This window comes from Phallusia mammillata, chromosome 1, assembly GCF_965637545.1.
Source record: "Phallusia mammillata chromosome 1, kaPhaMamm4.hap1.1, whole genome shotgun sequence".
NCBI lineage: Eukaryota > Metazoa > Chordata > Ascidiacea > Phlebobranchia > Ascidiidae > Phallusia > Phallusia mammillata.
In genome coordinates this window covers 18437434-18455212 of record NC_137252.1, presented here as the reverse complement: position 1 = coordinate 18455212, position 17779 = coordinate 18437434, and the positions used below count along the sequence as shown (strand labels likewise).

The 17779-nt window shown below is 47.4% G+C and overlaps 82 non-coding genes and 11 pseudogenes across 82 annotated transcripts; all 93 read right to left on the bottom strand.

The window, feature by feature from the left end:
* Positions 1–33: 33 nt before the first annotated feature.
* Positions 34–152, bottom strand: LOC145210886 (5S ribosomal RNA). The gene has a single exon (XR_013856252.1). It is a non-coding gene; the product is annotated as a 5S ribosomal RNA (ribosomal RNA).
* A 75-nt stretch (positions 153–227) lies between these two features.
* On the bottom strand, positions 228–346 carry LOC145210386 (5S ribosomal RNA). The gene has a single exon (XR_013855854.1). It is a non-coding gene; the product is annotated as a 5S ribosomal RNA (ribosomal RNA).
* Positions 347–404: 58 nt separating this feature from the next.
* On the bottom strand, positions 405–513 carry LOC145210914 (5S ribosomal RNA; annotated as a pseudogene).
* Positions 514–588: 75 nt separating this feature from the next.
* LOC145209817 (5S ribosomal RNA) lies at positions 589–707 on the bottom strand. The gene has a single exon (XR_013855322.1). It is a non-coding gene; the product is annotated as a 5S ribosomal RNA (ribosomal RNA).
* A 75-nt stretch (positions 708–782) lies between these two features.
* Positions 783–901, bottom strand: LOC145210324 (5S ribosomal RNA). The gene has a single exon (XR_013855796.1). It is a non-coding gene; the product is annotated as a 5S ribosomal RNA (ribosomal RNA).
* Positions 902–967: 66 nt separating this feature from the next.
* LOC145210472 (5S ribosomal RNA) lies at positions 968–1086 on the bottom strand. Its single transcript, XR_013855935.1, has one exon. It is a non-coding gene; the product is annotated as a 5S ribosomal RNA (ribosomal RNA).
* A 75-nt stretch (positions 1087–1161) lies between these two features.
* On the bottom strand, positions 1162–1280 carry LOC145209681 (5S ribosomal RNA). Its single transcript, XR_013855196.1, has one exon. It is a non-coding gene; the product is annotated as a 5S ribosomal RNA (ribosomal RNA).
* Positions 1281–1356: 76 nt separating this feature from the next.
* On the bottom strand, positions 1357–1475 carry LOC145210875 (5S ribosomal RNA). The gene has a single exon (XR_013856251.1). It is a non-coding gene; the product is annotated as a 5S ribosomal RNA (ribosomal RNA).
* A 75-nt stretch (positions 1476–1550) lies between these two features.
* On the bottom strand, positions 1551–1669 carry LOC145210451 (5S ribosomal RNA). The gene has a single exon (XR_013855915.1). It is a non-coding gene; the product is annotated as a 5S ribosomal RNA (ribosomal RNA).
* A 59-nt stretch (positions 1670–1728) lies between these two features.
* On the bottom strand, positions 1729–1847 carry LOC145209897 (5S ribosomal RNA). The gene has a single exon (XR_013855397.1). It is a non-coding gene; the product is annotated as a 5S ribosomal RNA (ribosomal RNA).
* Positions 1848–1922: 75 nt separating this feature from the next.
* On the bottom strand, positions 1923–2041 carry LOC145210852 (5S ribosomal RNA; annotated as a pseudogene).
* Positions 2042–2116: 75 nt separating this feature from the next.
* LOC145210797 (5S ribosomal RNA) lies at positions 2117–2235 on the bottom strand. Its single transcript, XR_013856240.1, has one exon. It is a non-coding gene; the product is annotated as a 5S ribosomal RNA (ribosomal RNA).
* A 72-nt stretch (positions 2236–2307) lies between these two features.
* On the bottom strand, positions 2308–2426 carry LOC145210450 (5S ribosomal RNA). Its single transcript, XR_013855914.1, has one exon. It is a non-coding gene; the product is annotated as a 5S ribosomal RNA (ribosomal RNA).
* Positions 2427–2484: 58 nt separating this feature from the next.
* Positions 2485–2593, bottom strand: LOC145210864 (5S ribosomal RNA; annotated as a pseudogene).
* Positions 2594–2668: 75 nt separating this feature from the next.
* On the bottom strand, positions 2669–2787 carry LOC145210716 (5S ribosomal RNA). The gene has a single exon (XR_013856163.1). It is a non-coding gene; the product is annotated as a 5S ribosomal RNA (ribosomal RNA).
* A 75-nt stretch (positions 2788–2862) lies between these two features.
* Positions 2863–2981, bottom strand: LOC145210670 (5S ribosomal RNA). The gene has a single exon (XR_013856121.1). It is a non-coding gene; the product is annotated as a 5S ribosomal RNA (ribosomal RNA).
* Positions 2982–3053: 72 nt separating this feature from the next.
* Positions 3054–3172, bottom strand: LOC145210064 (5S ribosomal RNA). Its single transcript, XR_013855553.1, has one exon. It is a non-coding gene; the product is annotated as a 5S ribosomal RNA (ribosomal RNA).
* Positions 3173–3247: 75 nt separating this feature from the next.
* Positions 3248–3366, bottom strand: LOC145210818 (5S ribosomal RNA; annotated as a pseudogene).
* Positions 3367–3441: 75 nt separating this feature from the next.
* LOC145210862 (5S ribosomal RNA) lies at positions 3442–3560 on the bottom strand. The gene has a single exon (XR_013856250.1). It is a non-coding gene; the product is annotated as a 5S ribosomal RNA (ribosomal RNA).
* Positions 3561–3635: 75 nt separating this feature from the next.
* LOC145210849 (5S ribosomal RNA) lies at positions 3636–3754 on the bottom strand. Its single transcript, XR_013856248.1, has one exon. It is a non-coding gene; the product is annotated as a 5S ribosomal RNA (ribosomal RNA).
* Positions 3755–3829: 75 nt separating this feature from the next.
* LOC145210063 (5S ribosomal RNA) lies at positions 3830–3948 on the bottom strand. The gene has a single exon (XR_013855552.1). It is a non-coding gene; the product is annotated as a 5S ribosomal RNA (ribosomal RNA).
* Positions 3949–4023: 75 nt separating this feature from the next.
* On the bottom strand, positions 4024–4142 carry LOC145210688 (5S ribosomal RNA). Its single transcript, XR_013856138.1, has one exon. It is a non-coding gene; the product is annotated as a 5S ribosomal RNA (ribosomal RNA).
* Positions 4143–4217: 75 nt separating this feature from the next.
* Positions 4218–4336, bottom strand: LOC145210837 (5S ribosomal RNA). Its single transcript, XR_013856247.1, has one exon. It is a non-coding gene; the product is annotated as a 5S ribosomal RNA (ribosomal RNA).
* Positions 4337–4411: 75 nt separating this feature from the next.
* On the bottom strand, positions 4412–4530 carry LOC145210062 (5S ribosomal RNA). The gene has a single exon (XR_013855551.1). It is a non-coding gene; the product is annotated as a 5S ribosomal RNA (ribosomal RNA).
* A 75-nt stretch (positions 4531–4605) lies between these two features.
* On the bottom strand, positions 4606–4724 carry LOC145210503 (5S ribosomal RNA). Its single transcript, XR_013855964.1, has one exon. It is a non-coding gene; the product is annotated as a 5S ribosomal RNA (ribosomal RNA).
* A 75-nt stretch (positions 4725–4799) lies between these two features.
* LOC145210678 (5S ribosomal RNA) lies at positions 4800–4918 on the bottom strand. Its single transcript, XR_013856129.1, has one exon. It is a non-coding gene; the product is annotated as a 5S ribosomal RNA (ribosomal RNA).
* Positions 4919–4990: 72 nt separating this feature from the next.
* On the bottom strand, positions 4991–5109 carry LOC145209656 (5S ribosomal RNA). Its single transcript, XR_013855172.1, has one exon. It is a non-coding gene; the product is annotated as a 5S ribosomal RNA (ribosomal RNA).
* A 75-nt stretch (positions 5110–5184) lies between these two features.
* Positions 5185–5303, bottom strand: LOC145210826 (5S ribosomal RNA). Its single transcript, XR_013856246.1, has one exon. It is a non-coding gene; the product is annotated as a 5S ribosomal RNA (ribosomal RNA).
* A 75-nt stretch (positions 5304–5378) lies between these two features.
* Positions 5379–5497, bottom strand: LOC145210061 (5S ribosomal RNA). Its single transcript, XR_013855550.1, has one exon. It is a non-coding gene; the product is annotated as a 5S ribosomal RNA (ribosomal RNA).
* Positions 5498–5572: 75 nt separating this feature from the next.
* Positions 5573–5691, bottom strand: LOC145210687 (5S ribosomal RNA). The gene has a single exon (XR_013856137.1). It is a non-coding gene; the product is annotated as a 5S ribosomal RNA (ribosomal RNA).
* A 75-nt stretch (positions 5692–5766) lies between these two features.
* LOC145210814 (5S ribosomal RNA) lies at positions 5767–5885 on the bottom strand. The gene has a single exon (XR_013856245.1). It is a non-coding gene; the product is annotated as a 5S ribosomal RNA (ribosomal RNA).
* Positions 5886–5960: 75 nt separating this feature from the next.
* Positions 5961–6079, bottom strand: LOC145210060 (5S ribosomal RNA). The gene has a single exon (XR_013855549.1). It is a non-coding gene; the product is annotated as a 5S ribosomal RNA (ribosomal RNA).
* Positions 6080–6154: 75 nt separating this feature from the next.
* Positions 6155–6273, bottom strand: LOC145210502 (5S ribosomal RNA). Its single transcript, XR_013855963.1, has one exon. It is a non-coding gene; the product is annotated as a 5S ribosomal RNA (ribosomal RNA).
* Positions 6274–6348: 75 nt separating this feature from the next.
* On the bottom strand, positions 6349–6467 carry LOC145210677 (5S ribosomal RNA). The gene has a single exon (XR_013856128.1). It is a non-coding gene; the product is annotated as a 5S ribosomal RNA (ribosomal RNA).
* A 72-nt stretch (positions 6468–6539) lies between these two features.
* Positions 6540–6658, bottom strand: LOC145210156 (5S ribosomal RNA). Its single transcript, XR_013855638.1, has one exon. It is a non-coding gene; the product is annotated as a 5S ribosomal RNA (ribosomal RNA).
* A 66-nt stretch (positions 6659–6724) lies between these two features.
* Positions 6725–6843, bottom strand: LOC145210655 (5S ribosomal RNA). The gene has a single exon (XR_013856107.1). It is a non-coding gene; the product is annotated as a 5S ribosomal RNA (ribosomal RNA).
* A 66-nt stretch (positions 6844–6909) lies between these two features.
* On the bottom strand, positions 6910–7028 carry LOC145210022 (5S ribosomal RNA). The gene has a single exon (XR_013855514.1). It is a non-coding gene; the product is annotated as a 5S ribosomal RNA (ribosomal RNA).
* A 72-nt stretch (positions 7029–7100) lies between these two features.
* LOC145210260 (5S ribosomal RNA) lies at positions 7101–7219 on the bottom strand. The gene has a single exon (XR_013855736.1). It is a non-coding gene; the product is annotated as a 5S ribosomal RNA (ribosomal RNA).
* Positions 7220–7285: 66 nt separating this feature from the next.
* On the bottom strand, positions 7286–7404 carry LOC145210628 (5S ribosomal RNA). Its single transcript, XR_013856082.1, has one exon. It is a non-coding gene; the product is annotated as a 5S ribosomal RNA (ribosomal RNA).
* A 58-nt stretch (positions 7405–7462) lies between these two features.
* On the bottom strand, positions 7463–7571 carry LOC145210863 (5S ribosomal RNA; annotated as a pseudogene).
* Positions 7572–7646: 75 nt separating this feature from the next.
* Positions 7647–7765, bottom strand: LOC145210757 (5S ribosomal RNA). The gene has a single exon (XR_013856202.1). It is a non-coding gene; the product is annotated as a 5S ribosomal RNA (ribosomal RNA).
* Positions 7766–7840: 75 nt separating this feature from the next.
* Positions 7841–7959, bottom strand: LOC145210669 (5S ribosomal RNA). Its single transcript, XR_013856120.1, has one exon. It is a non-coding gene; the product is annotated as a 5S ribosomal RNA (ribosomal RNA).
* Positions 7960–8031: 72 nt separating this feature from the next.
* Positions 8032–8150, bottom strand: LOC145210059 (5S ribosomal RNA). Its single transcript, XR_013855548.1, has one exon. It is a non-coding gene; the product is annotated as a 5S ribosomal RNA (ribosomal RNA).
* Positions 8151–8225: 75 nt separating this feature from the next.
* On the bottom strand, positions 8226–8344 carry LOC145210500 (5S ribosomal RNA). Its single transcript, XR_013855961.1, has one exon. It is a non-coding gene; the product is annotated as a 5S ribosomal RNA (ribosomal RNA).
* Positions 8345–8419: 75 nt separating this feature from the next.
* Positions 8420–8538, bottom strand: LOC145210676 (5S ribosomal RNA). The gene has a single exon (XR_013856127.1). It is a non-coding gene; the product is annotated as a 5S ribosomal RNA (ribosomal RNA).
* A 72-nt stretch (positions 8539–8610) lies between these two features.
* LOC145210155 (5S ribosomal RNA) lies at positions 8611–8729 on the bottom strand. The gene has a single exon (XR_013855637.1). It is a non-coding gene; the product is annotated as a 5S ribosomal RNA (ribosomal RNA).
* A 66-nt stretch (positions 8730–8795) lies between these two features.
* Positions 8796–8914, bottom strand: LOC145210654 (5S ribosomal RNA). The gene has a single exon (XR_013856106.1). It is a non-coding gene; the product is annotated as a 5S ribosomal RNA (ribosomal RNA).
* A 66-nt stretch (positions 8915–8980) lies between these two features.
* On the bottom strand, positions 8981–9099 carry LOC145210803 (5S ribosomal RNA). Its single transcript, XR_013856244.1, has one exon. It is a non-coding gene; the product is annotated as a 5S ribosomal RNA (ribosomal RNA).
* A 75-nt stretch (positions 9100–9174) lies between these two features.
* On the bottom strand, positions 9175–9293 carry LOC145210791 (5S ribosomal RNA). Its single transcript, XR_013856234.1, has one exon. It is a non-coding gene; the product is annotated as a 5S ribosomal RNA (ribosomal RNA).
* A 75-nt stretch (positions 9294–9368) lies between these two features.
* Positions 9369–9487, bottom strand: LOC145210058 (5S ribosomal RNA). Its single transcript, XR_013855547.1, has one exon. It is a non-coding gene; the product is annotated as a 5S ribosomal RNA (ribosomal RNA).
* A 75-nt stretch (positions 9488–9562) lies between these two features.
* LOC145210499 (5S ribosomal RNA) lies at positions 9563–9681 on the bottom strand. The gene has a single exon (XR_013855960.1). It is a non-coding gene; the product is annotated as a 5S ribosomal RNA (ribosomal RNA).
* A 75-nt stretch (positions 9682–9756) lies between these two features.
* Positions 9757–9875, bottom strand: LOC145210780 (5S ribosomal RNA). Its single transcript, XR_013856223.1, has one exon. It is a non-coding gene; the product is annotated as a 5S ribosomal RNA (ribosomal RNA).
* Positions 9876–9950: 75 nt separating this feature from the next.
* On the bottom strand, positions 9951–10069 carry LOC145210057 (5S ribosomal RNA). The gene has a single exon (XR_013855546.1). It is a non-coding gene; the product is annotated as a 5S ribosomal RNA (ribosomal RNA).
* Positions 10070–10144: 75 nt separating this feature from the next.
* On the bottom strand, positions 10145–10263 carry LOC145210498 (5S ribosomal RNA). Its single transcript, XR_013855959.1, has one exon. It is a non-coding gene; the product is annotated as a 5S ribosomal RNA (ribosomal RNA).
* Positions 10264–10338: 75 nt separating this feature from the next.
* On the bottom strand, positions 10339–10457 carry LOC145210675 (5S ribosomal RNA). The gene has a single exon (XR_013856126.1). It is a non-coding gene; the product is annotated as a 5S ribosomal RNA (ribosomal RNA).
* Positions 10458–10529: 72 nt separating this feature from the next.
* Positions 10530–10648, bottom strand: LOC145210154 (5S ribosomal RNA). The gene has a single exon (XR_013855636.1). It is a non-coding gene; the product is annotated as a 5S ribosomal RNA (ribosomal RNA).
* Positions 10649–10714: 66 nt separating this feature from the next.
* LOC145210653 (5S ribosomal RNA) lies at positions 10715–10833 on the bottom strand. Its single transcript, XR_013856105.1, has one exon. It is a non-coding gene; the product is annotated as a 5S ribosomal RNA (ribosomal RNA).
* Positions 10834–10899: 66 nt separating this feature from the next.
* On the bottom strand, positions 10900–11018 carry LOC145210021 (5S ribosomal RNA). Its single transcript, XR_013855513.1, has one exon. It is a non-coding gene; the product is annotated as a 5S ribosomal RNA (ribosomal RNA).
* Positions 11019–11090: 72 nt separating this feature from the next.
* On the bottom strand, positions 11091–11209 carry LOC145210259 (5S ribosomal RNA). Its single transcript, XR_013855735.1, has one exon. It is a non-coding gene; the product is annotated as a 5S ribosomal RNA (ribosomal RNA).
* Positions 11210–11275: 66 nt separating this feature from the next.
* LOC145210627 (5S ribosomal RNA) lies at positions 11276–11394 on the bottom strand. Its single transcript, XR_013856081.1, has one exon. It is a non-coding gene; the product is annotated as a 5S ribosomal RNA (ribosomal RNA).
* Positions 11395–11452: 58 nt separating this feature from the next.
* LOC145210861 (5S ribosomal RNA) lies at positions 11453–11561 on the bottom strand (annotated as a pseudogene).
* Positions 11562–11636: 75 nt separating this feature from the next.
* On the bottom strand, positions 11637–11755 carry LOC145210755 (5S ribosomal RNA). Its single transcript, XR_013856200.1, has one exon. It is a non-coding gene; the product is annotated as a 5S ribosomal RNA (ribosomal RNA).
* A 75-nt stretch (positions 11756–11830) lies between these two features.
* LOC145210668 (5S ribosomal RNA) lies at positions 11831–11949 on the bottom strand. The gene has a single exon (XR_013856119.1). It is a non-coding gene; the product is annotated as a 5S ribosomal RNA (ribosomal RNA).
* Positions 11950–12021: 72 nt separating this feature from the next.
* On the bottom strand, positions 12022–12140 carry LOC145210054 (5S ribosomal RNA). The gene has a single exon (XR_013855544.1). It is a non-coding gene; the product is annotated as a 5S ribosomal RNA (ribosomal RNA).
* Positions 12141–12215: 75 nt separating this feature from the next.
* On the bottom strand, positions 12216–12334 carry LOC145210497 (5S ribosomal RNA). The gene has a single exon (XR_013855958.1). It is a non-coding gene; the product is annotated as a 5S ribosomal RNA (ribosomal RNA).
* A 75-nt stretch (positions 12335–12409) lies between these two features.
* LOC145210674 (5S ribosomal RNA) lies at positions 12410–12528 on the bottom strand. The gene has a single exon (XR_013856125.1). It is a non-coding gene; the product is annotated as a 5S ribosomal RNA (ribosomal RNA).
* Positions 12529–12600: 72 nt separating this feature from the next.
* On the bottom strand, positions 12601–12719 carry LOC145210152 (5S ribosomal RNA). Its single transcript, XR_013855635.1, has one exon. It is a non-coding gene; the product is annotated as a 5S ribosomal RNA (ribosomal RNA).
* Positions 12720–12785: 66 nt separating this feature from the next.
* On the bottom strand, positions 12786–12904 carry LOC145210652 (5S ribosomal RNA). Its single transcript, XR_013856104.1, has one exon. It is a non-coding gene; the product is annotated as a 5S ribosomal RNA (ribosomal RNA).
* A 66-nt stretch (positions 12905–12970) lies between these two features.
* LOC145210020 (5S ribosomal RNA) lies at positions 12971–13089 on the bottom strand. Its single transcript, XR_013855512.1, has one exon. It is a non-coding gene; the product is annotated as a 5S ribosomal RNA (ribosomal RNA).
* A 72-nt stretch (positions 13090–13161) lies between these two features.
* Positions 13162–13280, bottom strand: LOC145210257 (5S ribosomal RNA). Its single transcript, XR_013855733.1, has one exon. It is a non-coding gene; the product is annotated as a 5S ribosomal RNA (ribosomal RNA).
* Positions 13281–13346: 66 nt separating this feature from the next.
* Positions 13347–13465, bottom strand: LOC145210385 (5S ribosomal RNA). Its single transcript, XR_013855853.1, has one exon. It is a non-coding gene; the product is annotated as a 5S ribosomal RNA (ribosomal RNA).
* Positions 13466–13523: 58 nt separating this feature from the next.
* LOC145210860 (5S ribosomal RNA) lies at positions 13524–13632 on the bottom strand (annotated as a pseudogene).
* A 75-nt stretch (positions 13633–13707) lies between these two features.
* On the bottom strand, positions 13708–13826 carry LOC145210754 (5S ribosomal RNA). The gene has a single exon (XR_013856199.1). It is a non-coding gene; the product is annotated as a 5S ribosomal RNA (ribosomal RNA).
* A 75-nt stretch (positions 13827–13901) lies between these two features.
* Positions 13902–14020, bottom strand: LOC145210667 (5S ribosomal RNA). Its single transcript, XR_013856118.1, has one exon. It is a non-coding gene; the product is annotated as a 5S ribosomal RNA (ribosomal RNA).
* Positions 14021–14092: 72 nt separating this feature from the next.
* On the bottom strand, positions 14093–14211 carry LOC145210053 (5S ribosomal RNA). The gene has a single exon (XR_013855543.1). It is a non-coding gene; the product is annotated as a 5S ribosomal RNA (ribosomal RNA).
* Positions 14212–14286: 75 nt separating this feature from the next.
* On the bottom strand, positions 14287–14405 carry LOC145210817 (5S ribosomal RNA; annotated as a pseudogene).
* Positions 14406–14480: 75 nt separating this feature from the next.
* On the bottom strand, positions 14481–14599 carry LOC145210768 (5S ribosomal RNA). Its single transcript, XR_013856212.1, has one exon. It is a non-coding gene; the product is annotated as a 5S ribosomal RNA (ribosomal RNA).
* A 75-nt stretch (positions 14600–14674) lies between these two features.
* On the bottom strand, positions 14675–14793 carry LOC145210724 (5S ribosomal RNA). The gene has a single exon (XR_013856171.1). It is a non-coding gene; the product is annotated as a 5S ribosomal RNA (ribosomal RNA).
* Positions 14794–14868: 75 nt separating this feature from the next.
* On the bottom strand, positions 14869–14987 carry LOC145210052 (5S ribosomal RNA). Its single transcript, XR_013855542.1, has one exon. It is a non-coding gene; the product is annotated as a 5S ribosomal RNA (ribosomal RNA).
* A 75-nt stretch (positions 14988–15062) lies between these two features.
* LOC145210051 (5S ribosomal RNA) lies at positions 15063–15181 on the bottom strand. The gene has a single exon (XR_013855541.1). It is a non-coding gene; the product is annotated as a 5S ribosomal RNA (ribosomal RNA).
* Positions 15182–15256: 75 nt separating this feature from the next.
* Positions 15257–15375, bottom strand: LOC145210802 (5S ribosomal RNA; annotated as a pseudogene).
* A 75-nt stretch (positions 15376–15450) lies between these two features.
* LOC145210280 (5S ribosomal RNA) lies at positions 15451–15569 on the bottom strand. The gene has a single exon (XR_013855755.1). It is a non-coding gene; the product is annotated as a 5S ribosomal RNA (ribosomal RNA).
* Positions 15570–15641: 72 nt separating this feature from the next.
* Positions 15642–15760, bottom strand: LOC145210150 (5S ribosomal RNA). The gene has a single exon (XR_013855633.1). It is a non-coding gene; the product is annotated as a 5S ribosomal RNA (ribosomal RNA).
* Positions 15761–15826: 66 nt separating this feature from the next.
* LOC145210651 (5S ribosomal RNA) lies at positions 15827–15945 on the bottom strand. Its single transcript, XR_013856103.1, has one exon. It is a non-coding gene; the product is annotated as a 5S ribosomal RNA (ribosomal RNA).
* Positions 15946–16011: 66 nt separating this feature from the next.
* Positions 16012–16130, bottom strand: LOC145210018 (5S ribosomal RNA). The gene has a single exon (XR_013855510.1). It is a non-coding gene; the product is annotated as a 5S ribosomal RNA (ribosomal RNA).
* Positions 16131–16202: 72 nt separating this feature from the next.
* Positions 16203–16321, bottom strand: LOC145210256 (5S ribosomal RNA). The gene has a single exon (XR_013855732.1). It is a non-coding gene; the product is annotated as a 5S ribosomal RNA (ribosomal RNA).
* A 66-nt stretch (positions 16322–16387) lies between these two features.
* On the bottom strand, positions 16388–16506 carry LOC145210673 (5S ribosomal RNA). Its single transcript, XR_013856124.1, has one exon. It is a non-coding gene; the product is annotated as a 5S ribosomal RNA (ribosomal RNA).
* Positions 16507–16564: 58 nt separating this feature from the next.
* On the bottom strand, positions 16565–16673 carry LOC145210923 (5S ribosomal RNA; annotated as a pseudogene).
* A 75-nt stretch (positions 16674–16748) lies between these two features.
* Positions 16749–16867, bottom strand: LOC145210496 (5S ribosomal RNA). Its single transcript, XR_013855957.1, has one exon. It is a non-coding gene; the product is annotated as a 5S ribosomal RNA (ribosomal RNA).
* Positions 16868–16942: 75 nt separating this feature from the next.
* Positions 16943–17061, bottom strand: LOC145210590 (5S ribosomal RNA). Its single transcript, XR_013856046.1, has one exon. It is a non-coding gene; the product is annotated as a 5S ribosomal RNA (ribosomal RNA).
* A 167-nt stretch (positions 17062–17228) lies between these two features.
* LOC145210023 (5S ribosomal RNA) lies at positions 17229–17347 on the bottom strand. Its single transcript, XR_013855515.1, has one exon. It is a non-coding gene; the product is annotated as a 5S ribosomal RNA (ribosomal RNA).
* Positions 17348–17422: 75 nt separating this feature from the next.
* On the bottom strand, positions 17423–17541 carry LOC145210699 (5S ribosomal RNA). The gene has a single exon (XR_013856148.1). It is a non-coding gene; the product is annotated as a 5S ribosomal RNA (ribosomal RNA).
* A 58-nt stretch (positions 17542–17599) lies between these two features.
* Positions 17600–17708, bottom strand: LOC145210885 (5S ribosomal RNA; annotated as a pseudogene).
* Between the last annotated feature and the right edge of the window lie 71 nt (positions 17709–17779).

Here is a 17779-nt window from a genome sequence, read left to right as displayed (position 1 = left end):
GGATTGTGGAGCACTAAAAACAAAACAAAAAAGAGACTACAACACTTGGTATTCCTAGGCGGTCACCCATCCAAGTACTGACCAAGCCCGAGGTTGCTTAACTTCCGAGATCGAACGAGATCGGGTGCTTTCAACCTGGTGTGGTCGTAGTCCACAACGTCAATGCAAATTCAAACTTTGATCGATACGACCTCGGATTCTGGAGCACTAAAAACAAAACAAAAAAGAGACTACAACACTTGGTATTCCTAGGCGGTCACCCATCCAAGTACTGACCAAGCCCGAGGCTGCTTAACTTCCGAGATCGAACGAGATCGGGTGCTTTCAACCTGGCGCGGTCGTAGTCCACAACGTCAATGCAAATACGCCTTCGGATTGTGAAGCACTAAAACAAAACAAAAAAGTGACTACAACACTTGGTATTCCTAGGCGGTCACCCATCCAAGTACTGACCAAGCCCGAAGTTGCTGATTTTCCGAGATCGGGTGCTTTCAACCTGGTGTGGTCGTAGTCCAGAACGTCTCTGCAAATTCAAACTTTGGGCGATACGACCTCGGATTGTGGAGCACTAAAAACAAAACGAAAAAGTGACTACAACACTTGGTATTCCTAGGCGGTCACCCATCCAAGTACTGACCAAGCCCGAGGTTGCTTAACTGCCGAGATCGAACGAGATCGGGTGCTTTCAACCTGGTGTGGTCGTAGTCCACAACGTCAATGCAAATTGAAACTTTGAGCAATACGCCCTCGGATTGTGGAGCACTAAAAACAAAACAAAAAAGTGAATACAACACTTGGTATTCCTAGGCGGTCACCCATCCAAGTACTGACCAAGCCCGAGGTTGCTTAACTTCCGAGATCGAACGAGATCGGGTGATTTCAACCTGGTGTGGTCGTAGTCCACAACGTCAATGCAAATTCAAACTTTGATCGATGCGACCTGGGTTTCTCATCCACTAAAAAAACGAGACTACAACACTTGGTATTCCTAGGCGGTCACCCATCCAAGCACTGACCAAGCCCGAGGTTGCTTAACTGCCGAGATCGAACGAGATCGGGTGCTTTCAACCTGGTGTGGTCGTAATCCAGAACGTCAATGCAAATTCAAAGTTTGAGCGATAAGCCCTCGGATTGTGAAGCACTAAAAACAAAACAAAAAAGAGACTACAACACTTGGTATTCCTACGCGGTCACCCATCCAAGTACTGACCAAGCCCGAGGTTGCTTAACTTCCGAGATCGAACGAGATCGGGTGCTTTCAACCTGGTGTGGTCGTAGTCCAGAACCTCAATGCAAATTCAAACTTTGAGCGATACGCCCTCGGATTGTGGAGCACTAAAAACAAAACAAAAAACGAGACTACAACACTTGGTATTCCTAGGCGGTCACCCATCCAAGTACTGACCAAGCCCGAGGTTGCTTAACTTCCGAGATCGAACGAGATCGGGTGCTTTCAACCTGGTGTGGTCGTAGTCCACAACGTCAATGCAAATTCAAACTTTCATCGATACGACCTCGGATTGTGAAGCACTAAAAACAAAACAAAAAAGTGACTACAACACTTGGTATTCCTAGGCGGTCACCCATCCAAGTACTGACCAAGCCCGAGGCTGCTTAACTTCCGAGATCGAACGAGATCGGGTGCTTTCAACCTGGCGCGGTCGTAGTCCACAACGTCAATGCAAATACGCCATCGGATTGTGAAGCACTAAAAACAAAACAAAAAAGAGACTACAACACTTGGTATTCCTAGGCGGTCACCCATCCAAGTACTGACCAAGCCCGAGGTTGCTTAACTTCCGAGATCGAACGAGATCGGGTGCTTTCAACCTGGTGTGGTCGTAGTTAAGAACCTGTCTGCAAATTCAAACTTTGATCGATAAGCCCTCGGATTGTGGAGCACTAAAAACAAAACAAAAAACTGACTACAACACTTGGCATTCCTAGGCGGTCACCCATCCAAGCACTGACCAAGCCCGAGGTTTCTTAACTTCCGAGAGAGAACGAGATCGGGTGCTTTCAACCTGGTGTGGTCGTAGTCCAGAACGTCAATGCAAATTCAAACTTTGAGCGATACGCCCTCGGAATGTGAAGCACTAAAAACAAAACAAAAAAGAGACTACAACACTTGGTATTCCTAGGCGGTCACCCATCCAAGTACTAACCAAGCCCGAGGTTGCTTAACTTCCGAGATCGAACGAGATCGGGTGCTTTCAACCTGGTGTGGTCGTAGTCCACAACGTCAATGCAAATTCAAACATTGATCGATACGACCTCGGATTCTGGAGCACTAAAAAAACAAAAAAGTGACTACAACACTTGGTATTCCTAGGCGGTCACCCATCCAAGTACTGACCAAGCCCGAGGCTGCTTAACTTCCGAGATCGAACGAGATCGGGTGCTTTCAACCTGGCGCGGTCGTAGTCCACAACGTCAATGCAAATACGCCCTCGGATTGTGAAGCACTAAAACAAAACAAAAAAGTGACTACAACACTTGGTATTCCTAGGCGGTCACCCATCCAAGTACTGACCAAGCCCGAGGTTGCTGATCTTCCGAGATCGGGTGCTTTCAACCTGGTGTGGTCGTAGTCCAGAACGTCTCTGCAAATTCAAACTTTGGGCGATACGACCTCGGATTGTGGAGCACTAAAAACAAAACGAAAAAGTGACTACAACACTTAGTATTCCTAGGCGGTCACCCATCCAAGTACTGACCAAGCCCGAGGCTGCTTAACTGCCGAGATCGAACGAGATCAGGTGCTTTCAACCTGGTGTGGTCGTAGTTAAGAACCTGTCTGCAAATTCAAACTTTGATCGATACGACCTCGGATTGTGGAGCACTAAAAACAAAACAAAAAACTGACTACAACACTTGGCATTCCTAGGCGGTCACCCATCCAAGCACTGACCAAGCCCGAGGTTGCTTAACTTCCGAGATCGAACGAGATCGGGTGCTTTCAACCTGGTGTGGTCGTAGTGCAGAACGTCAATGCAAATTCAAACTTTGGGCGATACGACCTCGGATTGTGGAACACTAAAAAAACAAAAAAGTGACTACAACACTTGGTATTCCTAGGCGGTCACCCATCCAAGTACTGACCAAGCCCGAGGGTGCTTAACTTCCGAGATCGAACGAGATCGGGTGCTTTCAACCTGGTGTGGTCGTAGTCCAGAACGTCTCTTCAAATTATAGCTTCGGTCGATACGACCTCGGATTGTGGACTACTAAAAACAAAACAAAAAAGTGACTACAACACTTGGTATTCCTAGGCGGTCACCCATCCAAGTACTGACCAAGCCGGAGGTTGCTTAACTTCCGAGATCGAACGAGATAGGGTGCTTTCGACCTGGTGTGGTCGTAGTCCAGAACGTCTCTTCAAATTGAAGGTTTGATCGATATGACCTCGGATTGTGGACTACTAAAAACAAAACAAAAAAGAGACTACAACACTTGGTATTCCTAGGCGGTCACCCATCCAAGTACTGACCAAGCCCGAGGTTGCTTAACTTCCGAGATCGAACGAGATCGGGTGCTTTCAACCTGGTGTGGTCGTAGTCCACAACGTCAATGCAAATTGAAACTTTGATCGATACGACCTCGGATTGTGAAGCACTAAAAACAAAACAAAAAAGAGACTACAACACTTGGTATTCCTAGGCGGTCACCCATCCAAGTACTGACCAAGCCCGAGGTTGCTTAACTTCCGAGATCGAACGAGATCGGGTGCTTTCAACCTGGTGTGGTCGTAGTCCAGAACGTCTCTGCAAATTCAAACTTTGGGCGATACGACCTCGGAATGTGGAGCACTAAAAACAAAACAAAAAAGTGACTACAACACTTGGTATTCCTAGGCGGTCACCCATCCAAGTACTGACCAAGCCCGAGGGTGCTTAACTTCCGAGATCGAACGAGATCGGGTGCTTTCAACCTGGTGTGGTCGTAGTCCAGAACGTCTCTGTAAATTCAAACTTTGGGCGATACGACCTCGGATTGTGGAGCACTAAAAACAAAACAAAAAAGTGAATACAACACTTGGTATTCCTAGGCGGTCACCCATCCAAGTACTGACCAAGCCCGAGGTTGCTTAACTGCCGAGATCGAACGAGATCGGGTGCTTTCAACGTGGTGTGGTCGTAGTCCAGAACGTCAATGCAAATTGAAACTTTGAGCGATACGACCTCGGATTGTGAAGCACTAAAAACAAAACAAAAAAGAGACTACAACACTTGGTATTCCTAGGCGGTCACCCATCCAAGTACTGACCAAGCCCGAGGTTGCTTAACTTCCGAGATCGAACGAGATCGGGTGCTTTCAACCTGGTGTGGTCGTAGTCCAGAACGTCTCTGCAAATTCAAACTTTGGGCGATACGACCTCGGAATGTGGAGCACTAAAAACAAAACAAAAAAGTGACTACAACACTTGGTATTCCTAGGCGGTCACCCATCCAAGTACTGACCAAGCCCGAGGGTGCTTAACTTCCGAGATCGAACGAGATCGGGTGCTTTCAACCTGGTGTGGTCGTAGTCCAGAACGTCTCTGTAAATTCAAACTTTGGGCGATACGACCTCGGATTGTGGAGCACTAAAAACAAAACAAAAAAGTGACTACAACACTTGGTATTCCTAGGCGGTCACCCATCCAAGTACTGACCAAGCCCGAGGTTGCTTAACTGCCGAGATCGAACGAGATCGGGTGCTTTCAACGTGGTGTGGTCGTAGTCCAGAACGTCAATGCAAATTGAAACTTTGAGCGATACGACCTCGGATTGTGGAGCACTAAAAACAAAACAAAAAAGTGACTACAACACTTGGCATTCCTAGGCGGTCACCCATCCAAGTACTGACCAAGCCCGAGGTTGCTTAACTTCCGAGATCGAACGAGATCGGGTGCTTTCAACCTGGTGTGGTGGTGGTCCATAAGGTCAATGCAAATTCAAACTTTGATCGATACGACCTCGGATTGTGGAGCACTAAAAAAACAAAAAAGTGACTACAACACTTGGTATTCCTAGGCGGTCACCCATCCAAGTACTGACCAAGCCCGAGGTTGCTTAACTTCCGAGATCGAACGAGATCGGGTGCTTTCAACCTGGTGTGGTCGTAGTCCACAACGTCAATGCAAATTGAAACTTTGATCGATACGACCTCGGATTGTGAAGCACTAAAAACAAAACAAAAAAGAGACTACAACACTTGGTATTCCTAGGCGGTCACCCATCCAAGTACTGACCAAGCCCGAGGTTGCTTAACTTCCGAGATCGAACGAGATCGGGTGCTTTCAACCTGGTGTGGTCGTAGTCCAGAACGTCTCTGCAAATTCAAACTTTGGGCGATACGACCTCGGAATGTGGAGCACTAAAAACAAAACAAAAAAGTGACTACAACACTTGGTATTCCTAGGCGGTCACCCATCCAAGTACTGACCAAGCCCGAGGGTGCTTAACTTCCGAGATCGAACGAGATCGGGTGCTTTCAACCTGGTGTGGTCGTAGTCCAGAACGTCTCTGTAAATTCAAACTTTGGGCGATACGACCTCGGATTGTGGAGCACTAAAAACAAAACAAAAAAGTGAATACAACACTTGGTATTCCTAGGCGGTCACCCATCCAAGTACTGACCAAGCCCGAGGTTGCTTAACTGCCGAGATCGAACGAGATCGGGTGCTTTCAACGTGGTGTGGTCGTAGTCCAGAACGTCAATGCAAATTGAAACTTTGAGCGATACGACCTCGGATTGTGAAGCACTAAAAACAAAACAAAAAAGAGACTACAACACTTGGTATTCCTAGGCGGTCACCCATCCAAGTACTGACCAAGCCCGAGGTTGCTTAACTTCCGAGATCGAACGAGATCGGGTGCTTTCAACCTGGTGTGGTCGTAGTCCAGAACGTCTCTGCAAATTCAAACTTTGGGCGATACGACCTCGGAATGTGGAGCACTAAAAACAAAACAAAAAAGTGACTACAACACTTGGTATTCCTAGGCGGTCACCCATCCAAGTACTGACCAAGCCCGAGGGTGCTTAACTTCCGAGATCGAACGAGATCGGGTGCTTTCAACCTGGTGTGGTCGTAGTCCAGAACGTCTCTGTAAATTCAAACTTTGGGCGATACGACCTCGGATTGTGGAGCACTAAAAACAAAACAAAAAAGTGACTACAACACTTGGTATTCCTAGGCGGTCACCCATCCAAGTACTGACCAAGCCCGAGGTTGCTTAACTGCCGAGATCGAACGAGATCGGGTGCTTTCAACGTGGTGTGGTCGTAGTCCAGAACGTCAATGCAAATTGAAACTTTGAGCGATACGACCTCGGATTGTGGAGCACTAAAAACAAAACAAAAAAGTGACTACAACACTTGGCATTCCTAGGCGGTCACCCATCCAAGTACTGACCAAGCCCGAGGTTGCTTAACTTCCGAGATCGAACGAGATCGGGTGCTTTCAACCTGGTGTGGTGGTGGTCCATAAGGTCAATGCAAATTCAAACTTTGATCGATACGACCTCGGATTGTGGAGCACTAAAAAAACAAAAAAGTGACTACAACACTTGGCATTCCTAGGCGGTCACCCATCCAAGTACTGACCAAGCCCGAGGTTGCTTAACTTCCGAGATCGAACGAGATCGGGTGATTTCAACCTGGTGTGGTCGTAGTCCATAACGTCAATGCAAATTCAAACTTTGATCGATGCGACCTCGGTTTCTCATCCACTAAAAAAACGAGACTACAACACTTGCTATTCCTAGGCGGTCACCCATCCAAGTACTGACCAAGCCCGAGGTTGCTTAACTTCCGAGATCGAACGAGATAGGGTGCTTTCAACCTGGTGTGGTCGTAGTCCACAAAGTCAATGCAAATTCAAACTTTGATCGAAGCGACCTCGGCTTCTCATGCACTAAAAAAACGAGACTACAACACTTGGTATTCCTAGGCGGTCACCCATCCAAGTACTGACCAAGCCCGAGGTTGCTTAACTTCCGAGATCGAACGAGATCGGGTGCTTTCAACCTGGTGTGGTCGTGGTCCATAAGGTCAATGCAAATTCAAATTTTGATCGATACGACCTCGGATTGTGGAGCACTAAAAAAACAAAAAAGTGACTACAACACTTGGTATTCCTAGGCGGTCACCCATCCAAGTACTGACCAAGCCCGAGGTTGCTTAACTTCCGAGATCGAACGAGATCGGGTGATTTCAACCTAGTGTGGTCGTAGTCCATAACGTCAATGCAAATTCAAACTTTGATCGATGCGACCTCGGTTTCTCATCCACTAAAAAAACGAGACTACAACACTTGGTATTCCTAGGCGGTCACCCATCCAAGCACTGACCAAGCCCGAGGTTGCTTAACTTCCGAGATCGAACGAGATCGGGTGCTTTCAACCTGGCGCGGTCGTAGTCCACAACGTCAATGCAAATACGCCCTCGGATTGTGAAGCACTAAAACAAAACAAAAAAGTGACTACAACACTTGGTATTCCTAGGCGGTCACCCATCCAAGTACTGACCAAGCCCGAGGTTGCTGATCTTCCGAGATCGGGTGCTTTCAACCTGGTGTGGTCGTAGTCCAGAACGTCTCTGCAAATTCAAACTTTGGGCGATACGACCTCGGATTGTGGAGCACTAAAAACAAAACGAAAAAGTGACTACAACACTTAGTATTCCTAGGCGGTCACCCATCCAAGTACTGACCAAGCCCGAGACTGCTTAACTGCCGAGATCGAACGAGATCAGGTGCTTTCAACCTGGTGTGGTCGTAGTTAAGAACCTGTCTGCAAATTCAAACTTTGATCGATACGACCTCGGATTGTGGAGCACTAAAAACAAAACAAAAAACTGACTACAACACTTGGCATTCCTAGGCGGTCACCCATCCAAGCACTGACCAAGCCCGAGGTTGCTTAACTTCCGAGATCGAACGAGATCGGGTGCTTTCAACCTGGTGTGGTCGTAGTGCAGAACGTCAATGCAAATTCAAACTTTGGGCGATACGACCTCGGATTGTGGAACACTAAAAAAACAAAAAAGTGACTACAACACTTGGTATTCCTAGGCGGTCACCCATCCAAGTACTGACCAAGCCCGAGGGTGCTTAACTTCCGAGATCGAACGAGATCGGGTGCTTTCAACCTGGTGTGGTCGTAGTCCAGAACGTCTCTGTAAATTCAAACTTTGGGCGATACGACCTCGGATTGTGGAGCACTAAAAACAAAACAAAAAAGTGACTACAACACTTGGTATTCCTAGGCGGTCACCCATCCAAGTACTGACCAAGCCCGAGGTTGCTTAACTGCCGAGATCGAACGAGATCGGGTGCTTTCAACGTGGTGTGGTCGTAGTCCAGAACGTCAATGCAAATTGAAACTTTGAGCGATACGACCTCGGATTGTGGAGCACTAAAAACAAAACAAAAAAGTGACTACAACACTTGGCATTCCTAGGCGGTCACCCATCCAAGTACTGACCAAGCCCGAGGTTGCTTAACTTCCGAGATCGAACGAGATCGGGTGCTTTCAACCTGGTGTGGTGGTGGTCCATAAGGTCAATGCAAATTCAAACTTTGATCGATACGACCTCGGATTGTGGAGCACTAAAAAAACAAAAAAGTGACTACAACACTTGGCATTCCTAGGCGGTCACCCATCCAAGTACTGACCAAGCCCGAGGTTGCTTAACTTCCGAGATCGAACGAGATCGGGTGATTTCAACCTGGTGTGGTCGTAGTCCATAACGTCAATGCAAATTCAAACTTTGATCGATGCGACCTCGGTTTCTCATCCACTAAAAAAACGAGACTACAACACTTGCTATTCCTAGGCGGTCACCCATCCAAGTACTGACCAAGCCCGAGGTTGCTTAACTTCCGAGATCGAACGAGATAGGGTGCTTTCAACCTGGTGTGGTCGTAGTCCACAAAGTCAATGCAAATTCAAACTTTGATCGAAGCGACCTCGGCTTCTCATGCACTAAAAAAACGAGACTACAACACTTGGTATTCCTAGGCGGTCACCCATCCAAGTACTGACCAAGCCCGAGGTTGCTTAACTTCCGAGATCGAACGAGATCGGGTGCTTTCAACCTGGTGTGGTCGTAGTCCACAACGTCAATGCAAATTGAAACTTTGATCGATACGACCTCGGATTGTGAAGCACTAAAAACAAAACAAAAAAGAGACTACAACACTTGGTATTCCTAGGCGGTCACCCATCCAAGTACTGACCAAGCCCGAGGTTGCTTAACTTCCGAGATCGAACGAGATCGGGTGCTTTCAACCTGGTGTGGTCGTAGTCCAGAACGTCTCTGCAAATTCAAACTTTGGGCGATACGACCTCGGAATGTGGAGCACTAAAAACAAAACAAAAAAGTGACTACAACACTTGGTATTCCTAGGCGGTCACCCATCCAAGTACTGACCAAGCCCGAGGGTGCTTAACTTCCGAGATCGAACGAGATCGGGTGCTTTCAACCTGGTGTGGTCGTAGTCCAGAACGTCTCTGTAAATTCAAACTTTGGGCGATACGACCTCGGATTGTGGAGCACTAAAAACAAAACAAAAAAGTGACTACAACACTTGGTATTCCTAGGCGGTCACCCATCCAAGTACTGACCAAGCCCGAGGTTGCTTAACTGCCGAGATCGAACGAGATCGGGTGCTTTCAACGTGGTGTGGTCGTAGTCCAGAACGTCAATGCAAATTGAAACTTTGAGCGATACGACCTCGGATTGTGAAGCACTAAAAACAAAACAAAAAAGAGACTACAACACTTGGTATTCCTAGGCGGTCACCCATCCAAGTACTGACCAAGCCCGAGGTTGCTTAACTTCCGAGATCGAACGAGATCGGGTGCTTTCAACCTGGTGTGGTCGTAGTCCAGAACGTCTCTGCAAATTCAAACTTTGGGCGATACGACCTCGGAATGTGGAGCACTAAAAACAAAACAAAAAAGTGACTACAACACTTGGTATTCCTAGGCGGTCACCCATCCAAGTACTGACCAAGCCCGAGGGTGCTTAACTTCCGAGATCGAACGAGATCGGGTGCTTTCAACCTGGTGTGGTCGTAGTCCAGAACGTCTCTGTAAATTCAAACTTTGGGCGATACGACCTCGGATTGTGGAGCACTAAAAACAAAATAAAAAAGTGACTACAACACTTGGTATTCCTAGGCGGTCACCCATCCAAGTACTGACCAAGCCCGAGGTTGCTTAACTGCCGAGATCGAACGAGATCGGGTGCTTTCAACGTGGTGTGGTCGTAGTCCAGAACGTCAATGCAAATTGAAACTTTGAGCGATACGACCTCGGATTGTGGAGCACTAAAAACAAAACAAAAAAGTGACTACAACACTTGGCATTCCTAGGCGGTCACCCATCCAAGTACTGACCAAGCCCGAGGTTGCTTAACTTCCGAGATCGAACGAGATCGGGTGCTTTCAACCTGGTGTGGTGGTGGTCCATAAGGTCAATGCAAATTCAAACTTTGATCGATACGACCTCGGATTGTGGAGCACTAAAAAAACAAAAAAGTGACTACAACACTTGGCATTCCTAGGCGGTCACCCATCCAAGTACTGACCAAGCCCGAGGTTGCTTAACTTCCGAGATCGAACGAGATCGGGTGATTTCAACCTGGTGTGGTCGTAGTCCATCACGTCAATGCAAATTCAAACTTTGATCGATGCGACCTCGGTTTCTCATCCACTAAAAAAACGAGACTACAACACTTGCTATTCCTAGGCGGTCACCCATCCAAGTACTGACCAAGCCCGAGGTTGCTTAACTTCCGAGATCGAACGAGATAGGGTGCTTTCAACCTGGTGTGGTCGTAGTCCACAAAGTCAATGCAAATTCAAACTTTGATCGAAGCGACCTCGGCTTCTCATGCACTAAAAAAACGAGACTACAACACTTGGTATTCCTAGGCGGTCACCCATCCAAGTACTGACCAAGCCCGAGGTTGCTTAACTTCCGAGATCGAACGAGATCGGGTGCTTTCAACCTGGTGTGGTCGTGGTCCATAAGGTCAATGCAAATTCAAATTTTGATCGATACGACCTCGGATTGTGGAGCACTAAAAAAACAAAAAAGTGACTACAACACTTGGTATTCCTAGGCGGTCACCCATCCAAGTACTGACCAAGCCCGAGGTTGCTTAACTTCCGAGATCGAACGAGATCGGGTGATTTCAACCTAGTGTGGTCGTAGTCCATAACGTCAATGCAAATTCAAACTTTGATCGATGCGACCTCGGTTTCTCATCCACTAAAAAAACGAGACTACAACACTTGGTATTCCTAGGCGGTCACCCATCCAAGCACTGACCAAGCCCGAGGTTGCTTAACTTCCGAGATCGAACGAGATCGGGTGCTTTCAACCTGGCGCGGTCGTAGTCCACAACGTCAATGCAAATACGCCCTCGGATTGTGAAGCACTAAAACAAAACAAAAAAGTGACTACAACACTTGGTATTCCTAGGCGGTCACCCATCCAAGTACTGACCAAGCCCGAGGTTGCTGATCTTCCGAGATCGGGTGCTTTCAACCTGGTGTGGTCGTAGTCCAGAACGTCTCTGCAAATTCAAACTTTGGGCGATACGACCTCGGATTGTGGAGCACTAAAAACAAAACGAAAAAGTGACTACAACACTTAGTATTCCTAGGCGGTCACCCATCCAAGTACTGACCAAGCCCGAGACTGCTTAACTGCCGAGATCGAACGAGATCAGGTGCTTTCAACCTGGTGTGGTCGTAGTTAAGAACCTGTCTGCAAATTCAAACTTTGATCGATACGACCTCGGATTGTGGAGCACTAAAAACAAAACAAAAAACTGACTACAACACTTGGCATTCCTAGGCGGTCACCCATCCAAGCACTGACCAAGCCCGAGGTTGCTTAACTTCCGAGATCGAACGAGATCGGGTGCTTTCAACCTGGTGTGGTCGTAGTGCAGAACGTCAATGCAAATTCAAACTTTGGGCGATACGACCTCGGATTGTGGAACACTAAAAAAACAAAAAAGTGACTACAACACTTGGTATTCCTAGGCGGTCACCCATCCAAGTACTGACCAAGCCCGAGGGTGCTTAACTTCCGAGATCGAACGAGATCGGGTGCTTTCAACCTGGTGTGGTCGTAGTCCAGAACGTCTCTGTAAATTCAAACTTTGGGCGATACGACCTCGGATTGTGGAGCACTAAAAACAAAACAAAAAAGTGACTACAACACTTGGTATTCCTAGGCGGTCACCCATCCAAGTACTGACCAAGCCCGAGGTTGCTTAACTGCCGAGATCGAACGAGATCGGGTGCTTTCAACGTGGTGTGGTCGTAGTCCAGAACGTCAATGCAAATTGAAACTTTGAGCGATACGACCTCGGATTGTGGAGCACTAAAAACAAAACAAAAAAGTGACTACAACACTTGGCATTCCTAGGCGGTCACCCATCCAAGTACTGACCAAGCCCGAGGTTGCTTAACTTCCGAGATCGAACGAGATCGGGTGCTTTCAACCTGGTGTGGTGGTGGTCCATAAGGTCAATGCAAATTCAAACTTTGATCGATACGACCTCGGATTGTGGAGCACTAAAAAAACAAAAAAGTGACTACAACACTTGGCATTCCTAGGCGGTCACCCATCCAAGTACTGACCAAGCCCGAGGTTGCTTAACTTCCGAGATCGAACGAGATCGGGTGATTTCAACCTGGTGTGGTCGTAGTCCATAACGTCAATGCAAATTCAAACTTTGATCGATGCGACCTCGGTTTCTCATCCACTAAAAAAACGAGACTACAACACTTGCTATTCCTAGGCGGTCACCCATCCAAGTACTGACCAAGCCCGAGGTTGCTTAACTTCCGAGATCGAACGAGATAGGGTGCTTTCAACCTGGTGTGGTCGTAGTCCACAAAGTCAATGCAAATTCAAACTTTGATCGAAGCGACCTCGGCTTCTCATGCACTAAAAAAACGAGACTACAACACTTGGTATTCCTAGGCGGTCACCCATCCAAGTACTGACCAAGCCCGAGGTTGCTTAACTTCCGAGATCGAACGAGATCGGGTGCTTTCAACCTGGTGTGGTCGTGGTCCATAAGGTCAATGCAAATTCAAATTTTGATCGATACGACCTCGGATTGTGGAGCACTAAAAAAACAAAAAAGTGACTACAACACTTGGTATTCCTAGGCGGTCACCCATCCAAGTACTGACCAAGCCCGAGGTTGCTTAACTTCCGAGATCGAACGAGATCGGGTGATTTCAACCTAGTGTGGTCGTAGTCCATAACGTCAATGCAAATTCAAACTTTGATCGATGCGACCTCGGTTTCTCATCCACTAAAAAAACGAGACTACAACACTTGGTATTCCTAGGCGGTCACCCATCCAAGTACTGACCAAGCCCGAGGCTGCTTAACTTCCGAGATCGAACGAGATCGGGTGCTTTCAACCTGGCGCGGTCGTAGTCCACAACGTCAATGCAAATACGCCCTCGGATTGTGAAGCACTAAAACAAAACAAAAAAGTGACTACAACACTTGGTATTCCTAGGCGGTCACCCATCCAAGTACTGACCAAGCCCGAGGTTGCTGATCTTCCGAGATCGGGTGCTTTCAACCTGGTGTGGTCGTAGTCCAGAACGTCTCTGCAAATTCAAACTTTGGGCGATACGACCTCGGATTGTGGAGCACTAAAAACAAAACGAAAAAGTGACTACAACACTTAGTATTCCTAGGCGGTCACCCATCCAAGTACTGACCAAGCCCGAGACTGCTTAACTGCCGAGATCGAACGAGATCAGGTGCTTTCAACCTGGTGTGGTCGTAGTTAAGAACCTGTCTGCAAATTCAAACTTTGATCGATACGACCTCGGATTGTGGAGCACTAAAAACAAAACAAAAAACTGACTACAACACTTGGCATTCCTAGGCGGTCACCCATCCAAGCACTGACCAAGCCCGAGGTTGCTTAACTTCCGAGATCGAACGAGATCGGGTGCTTTCAACCTGGTGTGGTCGTAGTGCAGAACGTCAATGCAAATTCAAACTTTGGGCGATACGACCTCGGATTGTGGAACACTAAAAAAACAAAAAAGTGACTACAACACTTGGTATTCCTAGGCGGTCACCCATCCAAGTACTGACCAAGCCCGAGGGTGCTTAACTTCCGAGATCGAACGAGATCGGGTGCTTTCAACCTGGTGTGGTCGTAGTCCAGAACGTCTCTTCAAATTAAAGCTTCGGTCGATACGACCTCGGATTGTGGACTACTAAAAACAAAACAAAAAAGTGACTACAACACTTGGTATTCCTAGGCGGTCACCCATCCAAGTACTGACCAAGCCGGAGGTTGCTTAACTTCCGAGATCGAACGAGATAGGGTGCTTTCGACCTGGTGTGGTCGTAGTCCAGAACGTCTCTTCAAATTGAAGGTTTGATCGATATGACCTCGGATTGTGGACTACTAAAAACAAAACAAAAAAGAGACTACAACACTTGGTATTCCTAGGCGGTCACCCATCCAAGTACTGACCAAGCCCGAGGTTGCTTAACTTCCGAGATCGAACGAGATCGGGTGCTTTCAACCTGGTGTGGTCGTAGTCCACAACGTCAATGCAAATTGAAACTTTGATCGATACGACCTCGGATTGTGAAGCACTAAAAACAAAACAAAAAAGAGACTACAACACTTGGTATTCCTAGGCGGTCACCCATCCAAGTACTGACCAAGCCCGAGGTTGCTTAACTTCCGAGATCGAACGACATCGGGTGCTTTCAACCTGCTGTGGTCGTAGTCCAGAACGTCTCTGCAAATTCAAACTTTGGGCGATACGACCTCGGAATGTGGAGCACTAAAAACAAAACAAAAAAGTGACTACAACACTTGGTATTCCTAGGCGGTCACCCATCCAAGTACTGACCAAGCCCGAGGGTGCTTAACTTCCGAGATCGAACGAGATCGGGTGCTTTCAACCTGGTGTGGTCGTAGTCCAGAACGTCTCTGTAAATTCAAACTTTGGGCGATACGACCTCGGAATGTGGAGCACTAAAAACAAAACAAAAAAGTGACTACAACACTTGGTATTCCTAGGCGGTCACCCATCCAAGTACTGACCAAGCCCGAGGGTGCTTAACTTCCGAGATCGAACGAGATCGGGTGCTTTCAACCTGGTGTGGTCGTAGTCCAGAACGTCTCTGTAAATTCAAACTTTGGGCGATACGACCTCGGATTGTGGAGCACTAAAAACAAAACAAAAAAGTGACTACAACACTTGGTATTCCTAGGCGGTCACCAATCCAAGTACTGACCAAGCCCGAGGTTGCTTAACTGCCGAGATCGAACGAGATCGGGTGCTTTCAACGTGGTGTTGTCGTAGTCCAGAACGTCAATGCAAATTGAAACTTTGAGCGATACGACCTCGGATTGTGGAGCACTAAAAACAAAACAAAAAAGTGACTACAACACTTGGCATTCCTAGGCGGTCACCCATCCAAGTACTGACCAAGCCCGAGGTTGCTTAACTTCCGAGATCGAACGAGATCGGGTGCTTTCAACCTGGTGTGGTCGTGGTCCATAAGGTCAATGCAAATTCAAACTTTGATCGATACGACCTCGGATTGTGGAGCACTAAAAAAACAAAAAAGTGACTACAACACTTGGCATTCCTAGGCGGTCACCCATCCAAGTACTGACCAAGCCCGAGGTTGCTTAACTTCCGAGATCGAACGAGATCGGGTGATTTCAACCTGGTGTGGTCGTAGTCCATAACGTCAATGCAAATTCAAACTTTGATCGATGCGACCTCGGTTTCTCATCCACTAAAAAAACGAGACTACAACACTTGCTATTCCTAGGCGGTCACCCATCCAAGTACTGACCAAGCCCGAGGTTGCTTAACTTCCGAGATCGAACGAGATAGGGTGCTTTCAACCTGGTGTGGTCGTAGTCCACAAAGTCAATGCAAATTCAAACTTTGATCGAAGCGACCTCGGCTTCTCATGCACTAAAAAAACGAGACTACAACACTTGGTATTCCTAGGCGGTCACCCATCCAAGTACTGACCAAGCCCGAGGTTGCTTAACTTCCGAGATCGAACGAGATCGGGTGCTTTCAACCTGGTGTGGTCGTGGTCCATAAGGTCAATGCAAATTCAAACTTTGATCGATACGACCTCGGATTGTGGAGCACTAAAAAAACAAAAAAGTGACTACAACACTTGGTATTCCTAGGCGGTCACCCATCCAAGTACTGACCAAGCCCGAGGTTGCTTAACTTCCGAGATCGAACGAGATCGGGTGATTTCAACCTAGTGTGGTCGTAGTCCATAACGTCAATGCAAATTCAAACTTTTATCGATGCGACCTCGGTTTCTCATCCACTAAAAAAACGAGACTACAACACTTGGTATTCCTAGGCGGTCACCTATCCAAGTACTGACCAAGCCCGAGGCTGCTTAACTTCCGAGATCGAACGAGATCGGGTGCTTTCAACCTGGCGCGGTCGTAGTCCACAACGTCAATGCAAATACGCCCTCGGATTGTGAAGCACTAAAACAAAACAAAAAAGTGACTTCAACACTTGGTATTCCTAGGCGGTCACCCATCCAAGTACTGACCAAGCCCGAAGTTGCTGATCTTCCGAGATCGGGTGCTTTCAACCTGGTGTGGTCGTAGTCCAGAACGTCTCTGCAAATTCAAACTTTGGGCGATACGCCCTCGGATTGTGGAGCACTAAAAACAAAACGAAAAAGTGACTACAACACTTGGTATTCCTAGGCGGTCACCCATCCAAGTACTGACCAAGCCCGAGGTTGCTTAACTGCCGAGATCGAACGAGATCGGGTGCTTTCAACGTGGTGTGGTCGTAGTCCAGAACGTCAATGCAAATTGAAACTTTGAGCGATACGCCCTCGGATTGTGGAGCACTAAAAACAAAACAAAAAAGTGAATACAACACTTGGTATTCCTAGGCGGTCACCCATCCAAGTACTGACCAAGCCCGAGGTTGCTTAACTTCCGAGATCGAACGAGATCGGGTGATTTCAACCTAGTGTGGTCGTAGTCCACAACGTCAATGCAAATTCAAACTTTGATCGAAGCGACCTCGGTTTCTCATCCACGAGATCGGGTGCTTTCAACCTGGTGTGGTCGTAGTCCAGAACGTCAATGCAAATTAAAGGTTTGAGCGATAAGCCCTCGGATTGTGGAGCACTAAAAACAAAACAAAAAAGAGACTACAACACTTGGTATTCCTAGGCGGTCACCCATCCAAGTACTGACCAAGCCCGAGGCTGCTTAACTTCCGAGATCGAACGAGATCGAGTGCTTTCAACCTGGTGTGGTCGTAGTCCACAACGTCAATGCAAATTCAAACTTTGATCGATACGACCTCGGATTGTGGAGCACTAAAAACAAAACAAAAAAGAGACTACAACACTTGGTATTCCTAGGCGGTCACCCATCCAAGTACTGACCGTGCCCGAGGCTGCTTAACTTCCGAGATCGAACGAGATCGGGTGCTTTCAACCTGGCGCGGTCGTAGTCCACAACGTCAATGCAAATACGCCCTCGGATTGTGAAGCACTAAAACAAAACAAAAAAGTGACTACAACACTTGGTATTCCTAGGCGGTCACCCATCCAAGTACTGACCAAGCCCGAAGTTGCTGATCTTCCGAGATCGGGTGCTTTCAACCTGGTGTGGTCGTAGTCCAGAACGTCTCTGCAAATTCAAACTTTGGGCGATACGACCTCGGATTGTGGAGCACTAAAAACAAAACGAA